The sequence below is a fragment of the Lytechinus pictus genome, chromosome 8 (assembly GCF_037042905.1).
Source record: "Lytechinus pictus isolate F3 Inbred chromosome 8, Lp3.0, whole genome shotgun sequence".
In the NCBI taxonomy this organism is placed as follows: Eukaryota; Metazoa; Echinodermata; class Echinoidea; order Temnopleuroida; family Toxopneustidae; genus Lytechinus; species Lytechinus pictus.
This window is the reverse complement of record NC_087252.1, coordinates 11951737-11973021: the sequence shown is the minus strand read 5'-3', so window position 1 is coordinate 11973021 and position 21285 is coordinate 11951737.

Genomic DNA, 21285 nt, shown 5'->3' with positions numbered 1-21285 from the left:
AGGGTAAGGTACGATATGCAGAATACAATTATTTATTTTGACGCATCCGTTTAAACATGTACTTATTAAGCACACACACACTCACACACACAATTATTGTCTAAATAAAGACGCATTGGGAATCTGATGTGGTTTCAAAGGAAACTGATACTCGCATAGAAGAGGTTATTATAAACTGCGTCGATTATTTTGGGATGAATTTAAGATACCATGGAAATAGCAACTCAATTACGAGTATCAGTAATATTGCTTGATATTACTTTAACGGATGAGTTTTCCTCACAATGTCCTGTCTTGCAAGTCAGATATACATTTACGTAATATAATGATGTATTGTAATATCATACTACTGTTCTTCTATGGGTTCATAAGACAAAACAAATATTTTATACCAACCTACACAATCTAGTTCAAGTTGACTATGAATATTATTCTGAAGTATGATTTATGTAGATCAGTTCACATTTTACATGAATCTATTGTAGATAAATTTCATTACAGAAATAATATTTGTTATAATTAGCTTATGCAAAAATGATTCACTGTATTACATTAGTCAATATGGTTACACTTCACAATTCCGAAGGTTCGTAATTCTGAAGGTTCTTTATTCCGAAGGTTCGTAATTCCGAAACACGCAAATTGCCTATACCTCGATATTCGTTAATCCGAAAACGTAAAAGGGTTCGTTAATCCGAACATTTGTGGCGTTATTCCGAAGGTTCGATAATCCGAAAACGAAATAAGGTTCGATGTTTCGAAGGTTCGTTAATCCGAAAACGAAATAAGGTGCGTTGTTCCGAAGGTTCGTTAGTCCGAAAACGAAATAAGGTTGGTTAATCATTTAGTTTTCGGACTAACGAACCTTCGGAATTACGAACCTCACTTCGTTTTCGGAGTAACGAACCTTCGGAATTACGAACCTTCGGAAATACGAACCTTCGGAATAACGAACCTTCGGAATATCCGAACCTTCGGAATATCCGAACCTTCGGAATAACGAAGCTTCGGAATTACGAATGTATGCGAATCAATATAGGCATACTGACAAAGAGGATAACTACAAATCTGTTTTTAATGAAAACAACAATTCAAATAAACATATTGAATTATTGTAAACACCACCATGCAAATAGATAAGATAAAAAACTTATAACGCACTAAAGTTTTAACTTTTAGATTATTTATTGCTATTTGATATTACATGATACATTCCCTGTTCAGACTAATATGTCTCTATCGTACTGGAGGGGTGAAATTTCGATCAATAATTCGTATAAGGATAATGATATAAGGTGACAATCGTTGTTTGTCTAAGAATGCCCAGTGTCAGATTCATTGTTTTCCTCCTATCGGATGGGAAAGGAATCACGCTTTCTACCATTATTCTGTAATTATTTTTTTTCGAAATGCATCTAATTTTCCAGTAGTGATTCTGAATATCGGAACACGAATAAAATTGCCAATTAGAAATAATTATCATTGACTACTGCCCAGTCATAAATGAGCTATGAGCCAGATGCAAATATTTCATTAGCTTATAACAAATAGTCGGTAAAAATCACCTAGTATATGTATCAGTTTCATGAAATGTTCCCCGTTCCCCAGCAGGCATGTCCGAGACGTCCATTAACTACTAATGACTTAACATTTGATAATACGCATGCGTTGTAACCATATTAGTATGATCCATGTTTTTTACTGCATCAGTATCACCTAAGATATTTAACATTTTTTTAAAGATAATACCATTATCATGTGTGACGTACACGTAGGTCTAGGTAAAACAGTCAAATGCACTAATAAAAATTACAAAATTTCACCTTAGAAATATCCAAAGAACTGTTTATTTGTGTTGACTGATCCAATTAATTAGTTCCCTTCGTATATTTAATAATAATTAACATACTTTGTTTACCATGAGAAGAGATTCCCAATTTTGATTGGAAATGATAAAAAAAAATTGAATAGATAGTAAAACTGACCGTAAAGATAAACCCAAATGCACTTCTGTTGAGAAAAGAAGATGGCTGGGATAGATGAGCGACCTGGAAATAATGAAAAAAAAAATACAAGATATTAATTTTCGTTTTAAGGGAATATATATATATAACAACAAGAGAAGCAAGAAGAGAGTGAGTAATCGGAAAATAATGATAGATAGAGAGAGGGGGAGAATAAGAGAGAAAGAGAGGGCGTAAGCTCTTAAATCAGAAAGCGAAGTTTATGAAAGATTGAAAAAAATGGACCAAACAAATCAAGTTTGATTTGTTCAGGTAAGCAATTTAAAAAGGTTATTGTTATACAGTGCGTATGAAGAAAAAAATGCACTTTGAAAAAGCCCTGGGAATTAAGAAATATACAACATGTGGAAAATGTTGTCACATATAATCTTGGGTTTGGGTCTCATCTATCCAATGAAAGTAAACGTTTCGACAGAATGTTACACTTGAGTGAGCACTGTCCATTTTTGTAAAGCTCGCAGAGATATGTTTGCGCAGAAATACTCGTTTGTACGCTGTGTCAAGGGGAAAGGGCGAAATCAAACTTACCCTGCGAAACATTTCTTATACATTCCCCTTGCACTTTCAATCAATTGAAATAAAACGAATACATTTAAAGGGGAATCCAACCCAAATAAAAACTTGTTTTTATAAGAAAAAGAAAAATCAGACAAGTTGATAGGTGAAAGTTTGAACAATATTGGACAAACAACAAGAAAGTTATGATTTTTTTAAAGTTGTAAAGATTGGTAATCACTATACCCATGGAGACTTCAAATTGGCCGCATATGAAATGTCATAGTGATGTAAGGCAAGGACTACTCTTCCATGTACTCCAATACATATAATGGCTACAATGTCATTTTTCCCAAAAGTTTTATTTGAAATTATATTTTTCTTTCATGAGGACATAAAACAATATCCTACCTGGGTTATATTTAGATTACTGCCCCAGGGGAATTGTTACTTAGGAGAAAACCACAAATCCCTGATAATAAGTACATGGCCTATGGGAAAGTAGTCCTTGCCTCTTGTCATAATTTACTTACCCAGTTGCCAATTTGAAATCTACATAGTATTAGTGATCTCAATCTTAAAGCAGCTATAACTTTCTTATTGCTTGTCCGATTTCTTTCAAACTTTTACCATTCTGTTTAATTTATTTTTCTCCTTCCCAACACAACATTTTATGGCCAAGGCTGGATTCCCCTTTAAGCATTTTTTTAACAATTTGGCCACCCAAATTGAAATTTTAACACTTAGTAAACACAACATTTACCCTTTTTGTGCCAGCTGGATCTGATGACATAACTGAATCTGAACAAAAGTTTATATCAGACATCTCTAGCATTTTTTTCACTAAATTGTTATCATTTAAAGTGGGTTTACAATTCATTTTTCATTTAAAAATTTTTTCTCCAAACTTTCCCAACCTTGAAAACGATTAACAAAATGAAAATCAAGCCATGTCCTTACAAAAAAGGTTTTTTTTTATGTTAAAGCACAACTTTGTATGAGAGCCATTAGTTTTTAATCAAGAACAAAATATAGAAATAAATATATAAATGTATGGTGGCTGCTTGCTTGGGAGTATTAGTAAACAAGATCGTAAAGGACTTCAACACCTTCAGAACAAATTTGCACGATTAATCTGTCAAAAACCAAAATGGTGTCATGCTACCCCTCTTCTAAAACAAACTTCTTTGGCTACCTGATTCTGATAGAATTCATTTTCGAATACTTGTTCAAGCCTATAAATCTCTGTCAACCACACTTCCTTCTTACATTTCTTCATTATTTCAGCAACAAATATCTACATACTCTTTGTTCTGCAGCTGCTCCTACATAAATCATTCCAAAATCCAGAAAACAGGCCGGTTTAAATTCTTTTCAATCTCTTGCCCCCCGTCGTTGGAACAAACTCCCTCCATCTCCCCGAAACCTTAACCTGTCTTATGCCATCAACAGCGCTTTGCATCCTCTGGAAAAATTGCTATATAATTCCAATTATTATCATTATTTATTTATTCATGCATGTTCACAATGCACAATGTCAAAGAATACACAGATATATATATATGAAACACAAGTAAATAATGAACATACAAAGGTGTTGCAACATAAGCTAAAAGCTTGATTGCTTGAGGCACCTTTAAACTGGTTTTCCATCCAAAAAAACAAAATAAAAATGTAAGAATAAGGAAGAGAGGAAAGACAGAGAAGAATGTAAAAGTGATAGACTGCCGAGATACAACAATTAAGTTTCAAATTGTTGTGAATATATGGTAGAGTAATTCAACAAAGTTAAATTCTTAATCTTCAGTTACGCATAAGAGAAAGAAAGAAGACTTAATTACTTACATGTATACGTTACTAGCAGTTTACACATTCTGTAATTTTGAAAGGAGATTGTGTTTTACAGCCAAGTTAAAAGAATGTGAGGTTTTCAAATTTCAAATATTATGTGAAAGAGAATTCCAAACATCTGAACCACGTTGTCTGATTGATTTATGAGCTAATGCGGTGCGGGGATTAACCAAATGTATGTTCGATGACTGTCTTGTGCTATTTGAATGGACACTGTTAGACTGAAACATTGAGTCAGGCAGCATATTGGCATTAAAACGGAACATAAATAAGGCAGTTTGCAAAAAAATTTATATCTTCTACCTTCAAGCACTTCAGCTTTACAAAGGGATTTGTATGGTCTCTGTAACCAGACCCAGTACATATGCGAACTGCTTTTTTTTGCAGGAGAAATATATTGGTAGTTGTCACTTCAGATGTAGCCCAAAGAACACTGCAATATGAAATATGTGGCAGTACAAGAGTATTGTATATCATCAATAATATCCTATCATTAACAAATTTTTTACCCTATATAATAAACCAATATTTCTTGAAATGTTGGTAACAATATGAGTGACATGATCACTCCAGTCTAGATTCTGATTAACATACACACCTAGAAACTGTGTACACTTCCTTTGTTCTAGTTCAACTCCATCTACTTTAATGCTTATTTGTTTGTAACCAGCATATTTCCTCCCCTGAAAATGAACAATTTTATTTTTTCCTAAATACAGGGATAATAGGTTACTCCTGAACCATAATGTCAGCTCCGGAAGTTCTGAATTCAGTTTGTGCTCTAGAACATTTACATCACGATGTGAAATGAAAACATTAGTATCATCTGCAAATAAGGTGTAATGCAAAGCAGCTGAAACATCACAAATATCATTACTGTAAATGAGAAATAGGAGTGGGCCTAGAATAGACCCCTGTGGGACACCACATGTTACAGAAGAAACATCTGAGTCAGTACCCTTGTAATGAGTATATTGTCTTCTAAGAGATAAATAACTTGAAAACCATTGTTGTGCGACACCTCGTATTCCATAGTGGTCCAATTTACAAAGTAGAATCGAGTGATCAAGTGTATCAAAAGCTTTGCTGAGATCCATGAATACACCAACAACATGCTCGCGAGCTGCTAAGGCAGTTGAAACACTATCATAAAAATTCAATAGTGCAAGGTCAGTGGAATTGGATCGTCTAAATCCATATTGTTCATAATTCAAATTATTATGATCATCTAGAAATTTATAAAGCCTGTTATAAAAAAATTCTCTCTAAAACTTTGGATAAACTGGGTAGTATTGAGATTGGTCTATAATTAGATACGGTCGCTGTATTGTATTTTTGTGTGAATCGTAACCACTTTGGCAAGTTTGAAACTAGAAGAAAATACTCCTGTTGACAAAGATAGGTTACAGATGTGTACCACTATTATTACTACATGTGAATCTTGATGTGTCTTATATCAATCTAAATCATAAAAATTACATAACCTCTAATGCAGTTATCGTAAAAAGTATTGTTATGATATAAGAAGTACCGCAACAAATAGCACACCAATATAATAAGGTTGTTGTTTTTTACAGTAAAAAATATTCATTGCATAAACTTCCGTTGGAATGTAAGGAGAGTTCCTGTTAATCTAACATAGTGTAGTCCTAAAGGTCCAAATACTGATCCAAATTTGCTGGCAAAGAGTTTAGTTAAAGTCCACGATGCCGATGATGATGAAATTGATGTTGAGTTACGATGGGCGATCATAGTCACGAACCGAGTTAAAGTGTCCATGAAGACAAGTTCGAAGACAATAAACAGTCGATTTTTGCAACCAATGGGTTAAAAAATAAATAAATCTAACAAGGTTAAAAAACCTCAATGCGGTCCGAGAATTCCTCTCTTGAAATTGGTCGATGATGTTGTGAAAATAATTCCACGAGTTAATGTCGTATTACTTATAGACGTGAACTATGCACTGACGTACGATCTTGACACTGAATTCTTAGTTCTACTATCATTGAAGCATTTCCCAGCCTTTATACCACAATCTTCCAGAGAGGTACAAATTAAAATCCCATGTGACCATTCAGTTTATTTCATTTTATTACAGTCCACTTTGCATGTTCTAGAAGAATCCTGAATGACCTAAGTGAAATTGAAAATGTAAACGACATGCTTAATCCTATTTTCTTTTATTCCTACCAGCAATTCACATTGCCTACTAGGAGAAGCAATTCTAAAATTGCAACATACTGGACGTTCCATTGCCTCATTAAATATACCCGCTATCACATACCATCGATTGGGATATTGTTGAGTTCACCGAGGATCTTACCTACCATCTCAAAAATTGTGAAAAAATGACATCTTGATAATAAACGTGACTAAAGTATTTGATAACATTGACCATAGCCTATTACATACTAAGCTACAATGCTATGTAGTCCATGGCTGTACACATTCCTGGATAGCCAGTTCCCTTCACAAAATGTGCCAAGTCATGCTAGATGATGTAAAGTGTCGTCCCTCATCAATGTCAAATCAGGCGTACCGCAAGGGTCTGTGCTCGGAACAATGTAATCTGGATTCATCTTTTTATTTTACAGCAGTAACAGAAGAGGATGTTTCAAAAGAGATTAATTTATTAAAAAATAAACCTTCATCTGGTATAGATGGTATTACTGCTCAAATACTAAAAATGTCTGCACCAGTAATACTTCCATCACTTACTTATTTGATCTATAAATCACTACTAGATAGTACGTTCCCACATTAATACAAGACAGCAAAAGTTATTCCAATTTATAAATCAGGTGATAAAAATGGACCTTGTAACTATAGACCAATCTCCATTTAATCTTCTATTTCAAAAATTATGGAAAGACTTGTATCCAACCAACTTAAATTGAACATGAAAGAAAATGAAATACTCTGTGTGGAACAGCCCGGATTTAGAAAGAAACACTCAAGGCAATGGACGAGGGTCTTTATACGGGGGCAGTATTCATCGACCTGAAAAAGGCCTTCGACACTGTGGATGTTAAAATACTTGTGAAGAAGCTAGCAAAGATTGGTGTTTCAGATGATGCTTTGCACTGGTTTGAGAGTTATTTATGCAACCGGAATATATGTACATGTCTAGAGAATATTACATCAAACGTCTCGAGTATAGAGTATGGGATTCCACAGGGTTCAACCCTAGGGCCAATTCTCCTTACGTTATACATAAACGATATCAATAAACATGTAAAATATTGTAAACTGCATCTGTATGCAGACGACACAATTATTTATTTTCCTGGAAAAAATATCAGTGAGATAGAACACTACATAAACATTGATCTACATAACATATATAATTGGCTCTGCCACAACAAACTAAGTCTTAATGTTGATAAAACGAATTCTGTGCTTTTTGGAACTAATATTATGTTATCAAAATGTGCATATATAAATGTTAAAATATCTGATAAAACTATTAAGCAATCTAACTCTGTTAAATATTTAGGCTTGTATCTCGATCCAAAATTGAAGTTGGATACTCATATTGAAGAACTGTGTAAGAAAACTAATAAGCTTGTTAAATATTTAGCACGTCTAAGACATTTCGTAACTGAAAGTAATCTAAAGTTATTGTATAGTTCAGTTATACTTCCCTTATTTGATTATGCTGATATTGTATATGAATCCACAAATAAGAAATATACTGAACGTCTTCAAAAAAATCAGAACAGAGCTGGCCGTATCATTTTGAATGTTAAACCGCAAAATCGAATATCAAAGAGAGAAATACACCAACGACTCGAATGGAGGTCATTACAATCACGAAGAAATATCCATGTATATACAATGGTGTTCAGAGCATTGAACGGCCTGGCTCCATTTTACTTAGCAGATTCATTTAAATATTGTAATTACTCATATAATTTAAGAACCGTAGGTAATGTAATTATGCCCAAACCAAATACAGAAAATTGCCGTAGAATGTTTGTATATAGAGGTTCAAGCCTATACAGTGCGTCCCACAAAAACGAAACCGAGATTTATCGATGATTTATCATAACTAAATCACAAATACAATAGACAAATGACCTACCATTTTAAAGCTTAGAATCTCCTCTTTCATCTGAAATTACTTAGATTATTTTTCATTCATGCATGAGTGAGCAAAAACAATTTGAAAAGGGGATACCAAAAAGTCACTTGGCGGGCCGTATCTGGGTTTTAAAAAGAAAACCACATTTTTAAAAAGTTCAATATCTGTTCTTTGATTTGATACCTCAATTACAGAAAATGGTCAAGAAATAACAAAGTTCTGGTTATTTGAAATAAGGCTTGAATTTCAATAATTTCAGAAAATGAAGAGGTTTTACAGGCTAGCGTTCAAACTCACTCGACACTCCGTTTTGTTGACGATCAGCCATGCATGAAGTCTTTTGTCACCGTGCGATAGCTTCTGTGGGAAACCGGTGAAAACACGTTCATTTAATGAAATTATGGAAATACAAGCATTGTTTCGAGGGATCATAACTTTTTTACTTCTTGACCATTTTCTGTGATTAAGGTATCAAAGAAAAGAGCAGATATTGAACTTTTTAGTCATGTGATTTTCTTTTTGAAATTCAGATACCCCCCGCCAAATGAGTTTTTGGCATCCTTTCTTCGAATTGGTTTTGCTCACTCATGCGTGAATGAGGAATAATCTAAGTAATACCAGATGAAAGAAGTGACTCTAAGCTATACATTGATAGGTCATTTGTCTGTTTTATTTATGATGAAGTTATGATAAATCATCGCTAAATCTCGGTTTCGTTTTTTCTGGGACGCACTGTATAATGGTTTACCTTTAGATATGAAATTTATCAAAAACTTAACTACATTTAATACTTCTTTGAGCTCTATGGTTTCGAATTACATTAATCTCTGAGCAACGCGTTGTTTTGCCGGAAAGAGGGGGGGGGGGGGTGTATTTGTTTGTAGCTAAAATCGTAACTTTATATTTTGTTTTATGTCTACTGACTAGTTTTCATTACTTTATATTCTGTTTAAGGTCGTTCTTTTGTTTTGTTAATGTGTATAATATAATCTGATCTATTTCATTATGTTCTGGACCCCTAGGCAGAACAGAGTGGTAATAATTACCACTCTGAATGGGCAATCCAGCCATTCATATGTATTTATTTCATTTTGTAATTATATCACATGAATTTTGTTTTTTTTTTTGCATGTTTTTATGAATGGTAAATAAATACAATACAATACAATACAATCTCAGTATCTCCCACGAAACAACTAATTAACGTGAAACAAGTAAATAACGTGAAAAAGGTTGTTTGTTAAAAAAGTGATTGAATCAAATGTAATTAAGAAATTGGAAACTCAAATCGCCCAAAACTTGTTGATCGAAAGCCTATGCACGGAACTAAATAGTAAAACGGGGTCAAAATACTTTTCCTGTTTCATGTTCATGGTCACAACTGAGGCATGATCTAATAATTGTTTACAGGTATGTGTTGTTAGATACCTCTATTATAACATCTTTCCTGAAGAAGTCACCACTTGACAGGAACGACTTCAAGAATTACAGACTGATCGTCATCCTCCCATTCATTGGCAATGTTCTAGAGAGGATTGTGGTTATGCAGCTTAGGTATCACCTGGAGTCCAATTACTTGTTTCCAGCAAACCAGTCGGCATACCGGCACTATCATTCGACTCAAACATCCTTGTTAAAGGTTGCAAACGATCTCCTGTTGACAGTGCACTTGAAGCATGTCTGGTACTATTATACCTCTCATCTATATACGACTGCCTTGACCTCACAACACTCTTCAAGCGACTTGAAACCACTTACGGTACATCACGCTATGTATGCTGATGATACCCAACTGTATCTTGTTGTGAAAGCTGATGACGACAGAAATTGTGCGATATATGTACACACAGAGTGTTTACGTGATATCAAGTCTTGGTCCGTAATCAACAACTTGAAGGTCAACGAAGCAAAGAGTGAAGTGGTGCATATATCATCCCGGTTGAAGGCAGCAGTGTGATGATCTCTCTCCCCAAGATCTGTCTGGAACGTGCGTTAAGAAATCGGATTTTGTCTGTGATCTCGGTGTGATCTTAGACAACCATTTTCTCTTGCACAACACATCCACAACAAGTGCAGGACGGCTTCTTGGGGGTAAAGCTAGAATTGGCCGAATCCACAAGTACCTCAACACTACATCTACTTAAAAGCTCATCCATGCATTTGTTCCTTCCCATCTGGATTACTGTAATAGCCTCCTAGCTGGTCTTTCCCACTCCCAAATTGTTCCCCTCCAACGAATCCAGAATACAGCAGCCAGATTGATTACCCGAACTAAAAACATGAACACATCACCCCAATCATCAAGTCTTTACATTGGTTACCAAATCAGCAACGCGCTGTCTACAAAACTCTCCTTCTAGTATATAAGACAACGTATCCATAATCAAGCATCCTCTTATTTACAGAACTTCTTCTCCCTCCGATCCTCATCAGTTTAATCTGCATCCAGACTTCTCCGCTCCCACACCACTGCACATCTTCAACTGCTGCCCGGACCAAGAACTAAAAACAGACAGATCCATCTCAGTTATTTCCCCGAAGATCTGGAATAATCTCCCCATTAATGTACGCGAGGCAACATTGTTAGAACTGTTTCAGTCCCTCCTTCAAATCCACCCAGTCAGTCGGCAGGTCTCAAGAAAGTGGCCTTTTTTCATCCAAGTGATATTCATGACTTGACATGTTTTGCATATTTAATGAGCTTGATGCGGACCAACACACCTCTTTTCATTCGGTGATTGCTGCTCTAATTGTGCATCGAATTTCATGATTTTGGTATCATTGAAAGGTAAAATAATCATTCTTTTACGTCATGTGTTTGAATCTATTCAAATAATTTGAAATATAGGTTGAAATTTTGATCTAAATTATGTTACAAAATAATTATTTTCACCTTACAAAAGCTGCTATTTTCACACTCTATTTTTGTTTGAGCCCAAATATTTTTAAATCATGGTAAAGCTGAATATATATGCTTTAAAATGGTATAGGTTGCAAAATAAGAATTGGTTTAATCGGGTCAAGATCACACTTTTTATTTGCCAAGTACATAAAGCAGCTTGAAAAAATAATACTGCACTCCGATTGGTCAAAGAGACCGCACACTGGCAAATTCCAATGGTTCCAGTGCCTGGGTTCATGGGAAGGTCATACACTTCCCATATGGCAATCTCCTCAAATTACCCGCGCCTGTTGTTCTGTGAACCTTATCCAGCCAATCAGAACTCTGGATTTCATGCAAATACAACATTTCAGAAATCTCGTTTTGTACCTTGGTGGGAAAAGTGTGATCTTGACCCGATTAAAAGGTGCCGCTTGTCAAGAGTGGCACTGTGAGAAAGTACAGAAGTTCAGCTATATGGTGATATACATGTATATATCAAAATAAAAAGTTTTGAACAATTTGAAAAAGAAAAAAGAAGAAGAAAATTCAGTTTTGAGGCACATTTTCAGGCCAGAGATGTACTTATTTATCAAAATACTGTATAGAAATAAATGACCAATATGAAAGAATAACATTTACTCTATCTGTTTGTGCAATGATAATTCATTTAACTTGAGGTTAAAACAGGTAATTTTTTAGAAAAAGAAAATCTCACGAATCACGATATTTTGCAAGGAGGAGGATTCAGCCACGAGATGATTTGGATGAGTCTGGCCTGTTTGCTCTTTAGCGTAAGGACATGCGGTCTGACTGCACCTCTTTTAATAAATTTCGTTTTCATTTCATTTCAAATAAACATTTATTTTCCTCAATTTTACAAAGTTTCTTCATTTTTGTTAACAAGAATTCATATGAAATCAATTTCCATAAAGAATATAAATATATACAACTCATTTGTACAGAGGAAGGCGTATGTCCCTAGAAGCACATGCTTGTGGCGGGATACGCCTGTGGACATAAAACTATATACAATACAAAGATAAGAAGGGTTAGAAAAAGAGAAGAAGGGAAGAAAACGAGAGAGGGAGAAGTTAGCAGGAAGGCGGGCATGTGTTACCGAGTACCGAGCAAATAGAGCGTACAACAATGTATAATGGAGAAGAGAGAGGGAGAGATAAAGAAAAAAATAATGCCGCAGCAACAGTTGCACTTTATTCATGTTGTCATGTTAACTTGAGATCAAAAGGAATATGAGGTATGAAGATATTCTAGCAAAGGATGACAAAATCATTTTTTTTTTCCTTAATCTTAAATTTTACGCTAGTTGCTGACAAGGATTTTTTATGTAGTCCGGAAGATCATTCCATATTTTCGGGCAACTTTCCTATATTTCGTTTCCATTGTATTCTGTATAAAATCATATCCCTCAGATAATTTGCATTATCATATTGTCTTCAGACATTTTAAGTCGGATTGTGTTCTTAGTTATTATGATTATTTCAATTTACATACATTATTATCGACCTGTTATATTCAAGTTGTATATTCGCTCATTATCTAGTTATTTGCCTATATATTCTTGAATTTTAGTAATGGTGTTTTCACTTTTAGTTTCTTTGTTGTTCTTTCACTGAGCTTTTGTGTTCTTATTTTCTTTTTTCCCTTATTTCTTCGCGCTTTGAAACTTCGTATAAAGCGCTATATAAATTTTGTATATCATTATTCGTATTTGTTCTTCAAGGACGCGTCTCTTCGCTTATAACGTCAGACGCGTCTTTATCGTTCCATACTCGTTCATCGTCTTCGTCGTCGATCATCGGCATACATGTTTTTAGCCATAACCGTCCATCTTCATAGTCGTCGTGGATCGTTGATGTGCTCCGTCTTCGAACTCTACAATTATCCGATTGAGGTTTGGTCGAATAGTTTATAGACTTTAACAGGACTTTCGGAAACATAATTTAAAAGGCCTTTTAGATCGATCTACTCCCTTACTTGGACAATCGATTGTGCTTGTACTCCTACTTATATGCATATATACTCCATTTTATATGAATGAGTATTCATTGGTCGATATACTTATGTTTCCAAAGAAATTATGATAACTAATAAGTCTATTTTGTGACATTGAATTGATCACTTCATTTATATCTTGAATATCCTTTGGTCTTTTATTCAAGGTGGTTAAGTAGCCTGCACATTAACAAGTTAACTAGAGCAGTTTCGCTCGTGGCAGGACGAAATCCCTTCCCTTCATAAATTTCCTTGATCCGCAGCTGACACATACAACATTAATAGAGATCTGTTTTGATCTCATTACCTCTCTCCTGACCTTATTTAATAGCGTTGAAAGAATATTTGTCGTAAGCTTTGGACCAGAGTTGAAGAATCGAAGAATTAGACCCTACAGAAGAACAAAGCTGTCAAATCGAATATCTCTGGAATGAGCCACATATCTAATCGCATCACTTTATTATTATTAGGTAATGTATATAGTTTATGTATACAGTTTAAGGTGATTCCATGATTTCAGAAATAATACAAAGTACAAATAAGCATCTGATTTAATTTGATTTAGCATCACATTCCGCTTTGTTCTCCCCGATATTTTCCTTTTATCAGCAATGGTTAACATTGAAATGTCATTAGAATACTACTCTTCGTCATCTTTCTTTGGAAATAATTATTTCGGTATTTTATTTAATTTGATGATTTGAATCTATAAATTGTCATCACAATAGATGTAACCCTGAAAATGTGTTTTCTTGCGATTTACTTTAAGAATTTTAATGTGTAAATATCATAATATCATGTGAAGTCTTTGTCCACTTTCTTAATAACTAGTCAGATTGTTTCCTTATCAATATCGTACTTTGATTATTAATCGTCATAGAACTGTGTAAAGTAATATTTTTATCAGTAAATTACTCTCCTTTGGTTGTTTAATTTCTTCATTTATAAAGTATTATATCGACACAGTCAATTCTTAGTGTAGATAAATGGGCAGTGTTTTTATGAGTGTATTTTCCTAATTAAGCATGCTTAATGATGTTCATATGTTGCATATATGTGTTTTTATTAAGTGTGACCAAATGACTATGGACATTTAGATTGAAATTTAAATGAATAATGTAGCCTGGGGCTTTACCAATTTATATTACTTGACATATACGAAAGGATTATGTTAAGAAAAAGTCACGGACAGCACCATCAATCACCCGTTTATAGACAATAATTGCTTTCATTTTCGCTGTGACCACAAGAGCCCTTCAACATGCACGTAAGTATTAAATTTATCCTTAAAATGCAATAAACTGCTTCCTCTTTTAGCATCTTTTCCAGATATCTCGGTAAATTGCTCATAATATTGATTAATGCTACAAAATCAATATTCTTCCTGAAACCAAGAAGAAAAACCCATTAACTGCACACTATTACAGGTATTAGAAGAGGGATTCTTCGAGGGTTCTATGCTTGACCCATTGGTGGAACATCTCAAGGTTCCCTAAAGGGTTCTACAAACAGCGACTTCTAAAGGTTCTTATATAAAACCATTTCGGTTTCTTGAGCAGGTAAAAATATCTCGATGGTTCCAATTTGCACCTGTCCTTTAAGAGTGCAGGCAGTATGAATATTGACTTCGCTCTTCTGATTGTAACCTTCGTCGTCTTCCAAGCTTCTAAGATTCATGGGGTGAATGTGTCTACCTGTCTGCAAAACCCAGATATTCTTCCAGTTGTTGGGGATGATATTACACTTGTTTGTAGGTTCAACCCTCTATCTACGCATCGTGTGTTAACCTGGCTATATCAGAAACGTATGGTGATGGAAATAGCTACTGATAAAGAAAATGGCATGAAATCGAAAAATGAACAACACATCTCAGATACGTCCAAATACAGTTTGATAGCCGACTCTGTAAGCGGAAACCTTACTATTCAGGGTTTGCAACAGGATGACAGTGGTTTATATATCTGCTCGGTACGCATATCTAAAGATGTCGAAGGAAGTTCAGTCAGATTGGAGGCCCTCTTACCAGGTAAATTCTTGATTCAATTCAATTTAATTAAATGCAATTCAATTTCACTTTGTATTAGTCTATGGTGTAGAATATGTATATTGGTTTTATTTCCTCAAATGGGATTTCCTAAGGAAATTGAGATGAAAACTGCACAAGTGGAAATAAATACACACACTCCCACACCCACCCACACACACACACTCACCCACACCCACACACCCACACACACACATATATATATATATATATATATATATATATATAAACGCATTATATAAGAAGTAATGAGGCAGTATACAACTTGAAAAGTACATAACGTGAATAAAGCTACAAATAGTTAATAATCCATCCAAGTTTCCAAGGTAAAACAAAGATATGTATATGTTATGTTTAATGTTTGTTTGTTGTGGAGGAGCCGTGGTGAGGTAGTCGTGTGTACGAATTCAACCGCGGTCTGGCGTCCTTTGGCAAAGCGTTAATCTACACTTTGCTACTCTCGACCCAGTTGCTAAATGGGTACCCGGTAGGGTGTAAAAGTCATTTTAGTTTGCCAAGTACTGTGTGCATCTCACTGACGACTGACTAGAATACTCCCCAGGGAGTGAAAGATGTGCATACATTGTGTACAGGAATGACTGATTGATCTGATGACCAGGGTAAAGATATATCTGTAAAGCGCTTTGACGCGTCGTTTCGATGCACTAAGAACAATATAAAAGCGGCTTATTATTATTATTGTTTAGTATACTTTAATTGTTTATTGTAATTGTATTTTTATGGATTTTGTATACTTTTTCTGATAGAATTAAGAAAAAATGTTTATATATTCAATACCTTTATTAGTTATTTTAATGTATATTTGATGCAAAAAATCTACAGAACGTGTACATTCGAAGAAAAGGTCCCAATTAAGATTGTGTAACCATGATAACATTTTCATTTACATACCATGGTCCCATCGTACATGTAACTGCTGAATATTTGAATAAAACTGCATGAGCTTGATTCTAAGATGTAATTAAGAGAATGGAAACTTAAATCGCCCAAAACTTGTTGATGGTCACAACTGAGGCATGATCAAATAGTTTTTACAGGTATGTGTTGTTAGATACTTCATAATTTTCGAATACAGTAGATTAAAAAAAGAACTATGTGATGACCACGTTCATGGATATTAATGAACCGTTCGATCCGATTAAAAGTCAATAATCTGTTTTAATTACTTCTAGCTAGACCGAGATCTTTGTCTATTTCTGACAATCAATCTGAAACCGATCACAACGGGGAGTCAATAAGCATCACGTTGGGGCAAACCCACACAATACTTTGTGTTGTTCAAGAGATCAGACCACCTGCTACACTGCAATGGATAAATCCTGGATGGGCAAGGATTCGTCAAGATGATCAGTATAATACCATCCATGGTGTCACCTACACATCTATTAGAACCGTATTTGTTACCCCATCAAGGCATGATGATGGGAAGATTTTACGTTGTATCGCTTCACATCGGGAGCTTGATCACGATATGAATTCAACCGTTCGACTTTCTGTTCAATGTAAGTATTGGGATTACCAGTAATGGGCCTAGGTGCGGTGATTTTAATGAAGATTTCACTTGTTGGGTACAGTGATAATGTCTTTAAAAATCGATAATATGATTAATATTTCAAACATCACATATGGACAGGTGCGTGTTTTTTATATAGATATTTGTTCACGTCCAGGGGGGGGGGGGCGATCATCACCAATTGGTTGATATACAAAATTGAAAATTAATGTGATGGGCATGATCCATTTCCCTGGCATCCCGGCTCATATTAATGCATTGCCTAATCACGCTGATTATTGTCTACACTTAACTTCTTAATGGCTCATAATTAATAAAAATCTTGATATCGAAGTGAAACTTTATCATCATTTTAAATATTATTTTTCCAAGCGTTCTCTGTGTCAGCTTTCCGAGCCTGACACCCCCCCCCCCTACCACCCCAAAATGATAATGCTGAATAAATCTCACAATTACTTTTTTCCTTGTGATGTATGTTCATGAGTAATATGAAAGAAAATTAAGAATAATTAATTTCAAGCATTATTTTTCGTTCTTATAGTGCCAATCAGCAAAATTTCATTTGTGGAAAATGTCTTTCTTTTGAATTTTATTTTCATCCCGATTATAGACTCTCCTGTCATCGTGGATTTCTCAGTTCGTCGTGTATTCAATATCAGACCAAAAGTTGACGCCATTCTCACATGTAGATCAGATAGTAGACCAATAGCATCGATAACCTGGCTCTGGAATGGTACTAAACACAAGAACAGCACTCGTCATCAAAAACACCCTAAACCTCCTACTTCATTCCTAATAGAGACCTTCCGCATTTACTCCGGAACCGCTATCTACAACGCACAAAGTTTTTTGAAAATGCAAGTCAAATCACAATGGAGAGCTGTGTGACATTTGTCGAAAATTGGTGGACCAGGGCAGGAGATCATCCGAAGAGTTACACCGGACGATCAATTGCAAATTATAGCTGTTCAGAGTCAAGACACTCCGTTGTTGTCCTAGCCTATAATCAAGGCGGATGCTGCAGTTATTGTCTTTGCGGTTATGCTGAACGCAAGATATACGTCTGATCAGGCGAAGGATTTCAAGTCGTTGGCACACGACAGCAATTACAGGTACAAGTACGGATACCGGTACCTCTACACGTCCAACGATGAGATGAATACATGAATATTGATTGGGCAGACGGGAGTGTATAGGCGGTGGCCAGAGGCGTCGATCCTGGGGGGGGGGGGGGGGCATCGCCCAACCAATGAAAATATTTGGGGGCAAACGTATCGTTTTGCCCCCCCCCCCCAATAATTCCGCTGGTGCAAAAATGAAATAATATTGTAATGTTACACAGAAATAAGCAAGCGAGATTGAGATACCCAACTCGTTCTTTTTTTAAATCGTGCTCAAAATATCCTCTGTTCAGATTAAAAAAGAAATATAACAATTTTTAGCTTGCGCTTTGCGCTCGCATCATTTCTGTCGAAAAAACCCATACTTTTCATGATCAAAGAGGAGAAAAGAATGTCCTGTTTTCAGTTCTAAACCTCAAAGGAACACCCGCTTCGATAATGCAATAATCTTTTGTTGGATATATATCTTGTTTTTTTTTTTATAAAAACGTACATTAAACTGTCATTTTTTTCAGATCGAAATATCAAAATTTTCACCTCGCGATTCGCGGTCGCATCTATTGTTCTTTTAGATACCCATCTTAATCATTGGTACCAAAACTGCTTAGAATATGAAGCTTTCAGGTCAGAATATAAAAAAAAAAAAAAATAAACAAACGAAACAATAACTGCAGCCTCCGCCTAGATTATTGGCTATTGCTGTCCCGGTCCTCCAACTTTCGACAAAAGCCTCTCAGCTCTCGACAAGATGTCAGAAATGTCAGATCTGACAACCTGTCAAGCGCAGATTTTGTCGAATAAACGTCCATCATAAAACGTTGAGGAAGACGCTTTCCATTTGCCTGTTTTGCTGGTTCATGAAGGAAAGGAGGGCGATGATTCAAGGGGGTCAGAATATATTTTATGAATAATTTGTACTGTACAATTGATTTGAGAAAAATATGTATATAGGCCTACAAATATTCAGAAACCACCTCTAGAACAGATAATACGGCCGATATTGCTGGAAATTCCAGCAGAATATGCTATTAAAATGGTAAATATACATACATATTGTTGATTCATACAAATACTTTGGTATTTGGTTGACGATCTTTTTTTATGTTTCAAAAGTGTACCAAAATGCTGGCTTAATTAGCTTCCCGAGTTTTGAGTCTTATTATCGGTATTTTTAAACATTTGGGTGGTTCGGTTTATTGTTTGACTGTATATGCAAGTAATCTTTGGAGCACAGAGGAGTTTTCTTCTATCAACAGTGGATTTTTCTCAGCGTTTAGGTTTTATTTGTGGAGGGGGTGGTAAATACACACCTAAAAATGATGTTATGGGTGAAATGGGTTGGGATCCCCCTTTTTATCACCAAAAAAAAAACAACTGTAGCAAGGTTGAGGAGTACTTTTCGTAAAGTCAATTATGTGCGCTATCCAAGTAAACTCTTTGTTTGGTCTAAGTTACTTGGCAAATAATGGAATTGAAAACTGGTGTTATAGAGTAAGAGAGTTTGATGTAAAGCTACAATGTACTCATATTAAACCTTTGGCTTATGTTGCGAGTACTGACAGCTTTGTGAAGTCAAGGGTGTGATTTTCAATAAAGAATAAAGTACTACAACTACTACATAAACATACAATGCGAAGTGATAGAAGTCAAAACCAGGTTTTTCGTTATTCAATTTTAATTACATGTATATTTGTAGAGACATGCAAACAACCACAAACATGATTTCCCCCCCCCCCCCCGTCTACCTCTCTAAAAAAAATATTGGATGATTCCAGGATAAATGTGGATTGCTATTTGATATCTCAGTTTTTGATCCACTTTTAGAACTCTAGAACAACTTCAGTCTACATAATTATTTTCTTAAGTTTTCGCCATTTGAATAAGGCGGCGTGTCAGTATATTGCAGAATTAGGAACGGACCCTTCTCGATCTTTCACAAGTTAAGGGATATATTACGCTTATTTAATAAAAAAAAGTTACATTTATCTTGAAGACAATGGTAGTCAGATTGGAAGTTGCGACGGTTCTATCTATCATTCGAGATAGGATAGAATAGACGCAGCATGCAACGGGTTCCGTAACAGGAACAGGTCTCTTATTTCTTAGATATATTTGGTTGTGTTACCACTGACCATCAATTTGTACTGTAAGTGAGTACATGTATCTCTAGATTAAGTTGAATTCAAATCATCCGATACGCCATAATGTTTTCCAGCCACATCAGGTCCTGTAGAGTATGATTGGCGGCGGAGATTGTTTTGTTTTAGAAGAAAAAATTGAGCCACTTGACTGTCCTCACTCGTCTCCACTTTTCTCTAAATTAAAAAGTATACACAAGCAATGTGACAAATGTATTACAGATTTACAAAATTTAGACTTGAATTCAATTGTAGCATAAAACAAAGTAATGAAAAACAAATGCAGTGGCAAACTTAACCAAAATTAATGATTGAGTATTAATAGTAGCCAAAAGGCTAAATTTCTTTCAAAATATTAAATAAAAAACATTGTGTCAACAGCGCAGTAAGACATCGCAAACCAGTCAACTTTTTTCAACTTTACCATGATAATTAAAACTTTCATTGTGAGAATAAACAGAAAGACAAGACAACATAACGAAATTGAGACATTCCAGAATATCCTAGTCTAATTTGAACTTGTCATTTCTTACATTAGAAATTATAATTTATCATATGCAATCTCTCTTTGGAGTTATGAATAATCAAATGAAAAACAATAATTTTCATACAATTCTTCTTTTTATTAAATTATTAAAATTTTGGTACAATATGAATCCCCTTCATAAAGTTCATTGATCCGCGGCTGAAACATACATATTTAAAGTAATGATTGTATTATCTCTTTCTCTCTTGTCACTATGGAAATTAAAGAAATGTTGATAGAAATTTAATTTAATACGGTAGGGCTATATCAATACATATTATTTGACATGTGCGAGATAATAATGTCACGAAAAATTTATGGACAACACCATCAATCACCTCTTAATAGACAATAATAACTTTCATTTTCGCTGTGACAAAATAACCCACAACGTTTACATCTGTATTAGTTGTATCATTAAAATGCAATAAACTGCTTCCTCTTTGAACATCTTCTCTAGATATATCGGTAAACTGCTTGAAACCAAGAAGAAGAACCCATAACCGCACTCTATTAGAAAAGGTTTTCTTCGAGGGTTCTATGCTCGACCCTCAAAAAGTTACGTAAAAGG